The sequence below is a fragment of the Sciurus carolinensis genome, chromosome 12, assembly GCF_902686445.1.
Source record: "Sciurus carolinensis chromosome 12, mSciCar1.2, whole genome shotgun sequence".
Classification (NCBI taxonomy): Eukaryota; Metazoa; Chordata; class Mammalia; order Rodentia; family Sciuridae; genus Sciurus; species Sciurus carolinensis.
In genome coordinates this window covers 52,814,038-52,819,256 of record NC_062224.1, presented here as the reverse complement: position 1 = coordinate 52,819,256, position 5,219 = coordinate 52,814,038, and the positions used below count along the sequence as shown (strand labels likewise).

General features: G+C 44.2%; 1 pseudogene; it reads left to right on the top strand.

The window, feature by feature from the left end:
• The first annotated feature begins 1,693 nt into the window (after nt 1–1,693).
• On the top strand, nt 1,694–4,362 carry LOC124961320 (phosphoglucomutase-1-like; annotated as a pseudogene).
• The last annotated feature ends 857 nt before the right edge of the window (nt 4,363–5,219 follow it).

The window sequence follows — 5,219 nt, the reverse complement described above, 5'->3', positions numbered from 1 at the left end:
TTAATAAATGGGTGAAGGAACTGGACAGACACTTTACATAAGAAGACATACAGGTGATTAAAAAATATGAAAATGTGTTCAACATCTCTAGTAATTACAGAAATGCAAATTAAAACAACTATGATTTCATCTTACTCCAATTAGAATGGCTATTATCAAGAACACAAACAATTATAGATGTTGGTGTGGATGTGGGGGAAAAGGCACACTTTTTCATTGCTGGTGGAATAGTAAATTGGTGCAGTCACTCTGGAAAGCAGTGTGGAGAATCCTCAAAAAACTTGGAATGGACCCACGTTTTGACCCAGTTATCCCACTCCTCGTTTTATACCCAAACGAGGTATGTTACTGCATACTACATTAACACAGTCACATCAATGTTTATAGCAGTTCAATTCAAAATAGCTAGATGGTAGAACCAACCTACATGACCTTTAACAGTGGTATATATACACAATGAAATGTTATTCAGCCATAAAGAAGAATGATATTATGACATTTGCAGATGAATGGATGGAATTGGAGAATATCGTGCTAAGTGAAATAAGGGTATAGCCAGTTTCCCTAAATTATGGAAATCCTAAGCAATTTAGCCAGACCCCATCTGTAAATAGAAATAGGCAAAGGGAAGAGGTGAGGGCTCACATGGTCTGTGATTAAACGAACAATATTTCCTGGCAGAAAAAAAAATCCACATCCAATTTTCAAACGTCCAGTAGGTATGTTTGCTGCAATTCCTCTCAAGATTCATTACAGTGAGATTAGTTGCAGATTTCCACTGAAATCTGAGTCATTCGATTCCGTATAAAATCCATCTATTCTCGTTTGGATCCTTTTCAAAGAAATACCTCACTTGGTTTCCAGTGCTCCTGTGACATGAGAGCAAAAGAGGCGAGAACTACAATATTCAAATCCGGAGGGGCTGGCATCGGGCATTTTGGGAATGAAGAGCGCCGAGATCGAAGGCTCTGGTAAAAGAACGCACTTTGCTTCTGTCCCCAGGGGCTGCTTCTGGGCTTGGGCAAAGGGTTTTGATGAGTGGCTTCCCTGACATCCTGGCTGCGCTGCGGACACCGCCTGATGTCATGGAAAGGCGGCAGGACAGCACGATGAGGTCGCGGTATCCATGGCAACCAGAGACGCTTCCGGTCCCCTCCGCTTCAGACGGAGATTCCAGGTGGGCGCCGGCCCAGCTGCGATGGAAAGTGGGAAGACGAAGGGAGCGAGTCCCAAGGGCCTAGTGCTTTCAAGAAATGCGATCCTCACATGTTTCCCAGGAGAAGAGGCAGGGTTCGTTGGGGGCGCGGTCCTGCGCGCCTGCAATACAACCACCTCCTGCCAGGACTAGGGAACGCGCTGAAGCCTGGCAGCCCGCACTACCCTCCAGGTCCGCTAGGTGGCGTTGTCCTCGTCTGGACGCACCAGGCCTCATGGCCGCCAGGCCACCCAGATCGTGCTGCGGGCAGTTAGCCCCACCAGCTCGAGTTGACCCAGGAGGATCCGAGGGGTGCAGGAGGACGTGTGGGTCCATCTTAGCACAGTCCCCAGCGACATTGCCCTGCCAAACCGCTCCTCCAAGTCTGGGCTCTCCCGGGATTTTGCAGTCAGCAGTCTCTCCTAGGGCCCTACCAGCCACAGGGAATGATGGCTGTTGACAGTCCAGAGCACGGGAACATGCAGGGCAGCTTAGGTGATGATTGAATTGGAAAACATCACACCAAGGTGTGTGACCAGATTTGCTTTCTTCAACATTTCTGCTGGTATAGTGTGAAGAACAAAATGGAAAGGGGCTTGAGTGCATCAATCTTGATTCTCCCAGAGGCTCTTCTCAAGTTCAGATAAACACCAGTGGGGTGGGGCCAGGAAGTAAAATAGAGTGAAAAGAAATTAACTAATGTGAAGAGATTCACAAATAAATTTGATGTAGTTTATTTATTTATTTTTGTAGTACTGGGGATGGAACCTTGATGCTTTACCACTGAGCTACACCGCCACCACTTTTTTAAATTCCATTTTTTTGTCATAAATGGATAGGACTTTATTCTTTTGTCATTAATTTTTTATTTGTTCTAATTAAACATACCTCACAGTAGAATGCATTTATGCATTTTGATAAATTATATTAAATGGAGTATAATTTCTCTTTTTTCTGATTGTACATATTGTATTGTGAAACCAATACAATGAAGCCTAAATATTCACACTAAATATGAGGAAGAATGCCCAGTTTTAATGACTAAAGACTATGAATTCTGAAATACTTTTAAAAATATGTAGTATTAGTTCTTTCAATTGAATGTTATGTTTTAAATTGGGTAACAAAGTAGTGTCTACCTGATATTTTTAAGGGATGTAGAATGTCTTATGAAGTAGCATGACAGAATGGGTTCCACCAGGTTCCATAGCCTTCTCTCATATGCTAAATATTAAACAGCACTATTACCTTGACATTTTCCATTTATATGCAGTAAATAAAGCAAGTTATTATATAATGTTAACATTTTTGTTCTAACAACTTTTAGGATAGAAAATGAGATGAGAGACAAAAAGCAGAGATAGGAAATTTCAGATGTGAAAAAGATGTCGTAGATCAAGAATTTTTTTTTTCTTTTCTTTTCTTTTCTTTTTTTTTTTTTTTTTTTTTTTTTTTTTTTTTTTTTTTTTGTAAAGAGCCAGTTAGACTATATTGCAGAGAGCGACAGCAGCCCCAGCCGCGGCCGCCCCTGGGGTAGCAGTGTCCGCGCCAGCGCCAGGCAGCAAGTAGCCATTGTGGTGAAAATCCTGTTAAGACCCAGGCGTACCCCGACCAAAAGCCGGGCACAAGCGGGCTGCGGAAGCGGGTGAAGGTGTTCCAGGGCAACGCCAACTACGCGAGAATTTCATCCAGAGTATCATCTCCACGGTGGAACCCGGGCAGCGGCAGGAGGCCACCCTGGTGGCAGGCGCCCACTGCAGGTTCCACATGGAGGAGGCTATCCAGCTCATCGTCCGCATCGCCGCCGCCAACGGGGTTGGTCGCTTGGTTATTGGACAGGATGGAATTCTCTCCACCCCTGCTGCATCCTGCACCATTAGAAAAATCAAAGCCAGTGGTGGGATCATTCTGACAACCAGCCACAACCCAGGGGGACCCAACGGAGATTTTGGAATCAAATTTAATATTTCTAATGGAGGTCCTTCTCCAGAAGCGATAACTGATAAAATCTTCCAAATCAGCAAGACAATCGAAGAGTATGCGATTTGCCCTGATCTGAAAATGGACCCTGGTGTTCTGGGTAAGCAACAGTTTGACCTGGAAAACAAGTTAAACCCTTCACAGTGGAAATTGTGGATTCAGTGGAAGCTTACGCCACAGTGCTGAGAAACATCTTTGATTTCAATGCACTAAAAGAACTTTCTGGTCCAAACCGACTAAAGATCCGTATAGATGCCATGCATGGAGTGTGGGGCCATATGTAAAGAAGATCTTCTGTGAAGAACTCGGTACCCCAGCAAACTCAGCCATAAACTGTGTTCTCCTAGAGGATTTTGGAGGCCATCCCCCTGACCCCAACCTCACTTATGCAGCTGACCTGGTGGAGACCATGAAGTCTGGAGAGCATGACTTTGGGGCTGCCCTCGATGGAGATGGGGATCGAAACATGATTCTGGGAAAGCATGGGTTCTTTGTGAACCCTTCAGATACTGTGGCCGTCATCGCTGCCAACATCTTCAGCATTTCGTATTTCCAGCACACCGGGGTTCGCGGTTTTGTACGCAGCATGCCCACAAGTGGTGCTCTGGATCGGGCGGCTAACGCTACGAAGATTGCTTTGTACGAGCCCCCAACTGGCTGGAAGTTTGGGGGGAATTTAGTGGGTGAAAGCAAACTGTCCCTTTGTGGGGAGGAGAGCTTCGGCACTGGTTCTGACAACATCCGTGAGAAAGATGGACTGTGGGCTGTCCTCGCTTGGTTTTCCTTTCTGGCCACCCGCAAACAGAGCTCGGAGGACATTCTCAAAGATCATTGGCAAAAGTATGACTGGAACTTCTTCACCAGGTATGATTATGAGGAGGTGGAAGCAGAGGGCGCAAGCAAGATGATGAAGGACCTGGAGACCCTGATGTTTTGTGGGGAAGCAGTTCTCTGCGGGTGACAAAGTCTACATTGTGGAGAAAGCTGGTAACTTTGAGTACAGTGAAGCTGTGGATGGAAGCATTTCAAGAAATCAGGGCTTGCGGCTCATTTTTGCAGACGGTTCTCACATCATCTTCCGACTAAGTGGCACTGGGAGTGCAGGGGCCACCATTCGACTGTACATCGACAGCTATGAGAAGGATGTTGCCAAAATCAATCAGGACCCCCAGGTCATGTTGGCATAAACTGTTCTTGTGTATAGTAGAGTGAAACAGACATTGTTACCTCATGTACATAAACGACTGCATGACCAATGTGATCCTACAATATGTACAATCAGAAAAGTGAGAAATCATACTCCATTTATGTATGACTTATCAAAATGCGTAAGTGCACTCTACTATCATGTAAAATAAATAAGAATGAATTAAAATTTTAATTTAAAAACTTAACAACAAAAGAACTGTTCCTAATGGTTATTTACCTGAACCCTTATCTGCAAATCCACATAGGGATACTTCTAGGAAAAAATGAAAAAGCTAGGACATGCAGAGACTAAGTGACTTGGCAAAGGTTATAAAGGTTATGAGTGGAATGACTGGTGTAACTTTAGATTCCCAGTTGGGGACAGGAAAGGGCTGGACAGAGTACAGTACACTCCTCATGTGTTCCCTGAGGATGGGTTTTGGGCAAACCTGAGGAGTTATGTATGTTGACCCTTCAGGTTTGCTCTGAGTAATATTGGGTCACACTCTGGGTTGCTCTCCACATTCCACTTCACAGTGACCTTAGGAACACACCATAATGAGTTGTCATTGTCTTCATTATCATCAAGTCATCCATACAAAATCTTCCTTTGCAATGCACTTTTTGTACCTTGCTTTTTTAAATTTTATTTTTTAAAAAATTTGTTCTAATTAGTTATACATGACAGTAGAATGCATTTTTGACACATTGTACACAAATGGAGCACAATTTCACTGACTGTACACAATACAGAGTCACACTAGTTGTGTAATCACACATGTACATGGGGTAATAATGTCCATCTGGTAGTAATGTCCTCCGCACTCCCCCTCCCCTCCTCCCCTGTGCCCAGTCC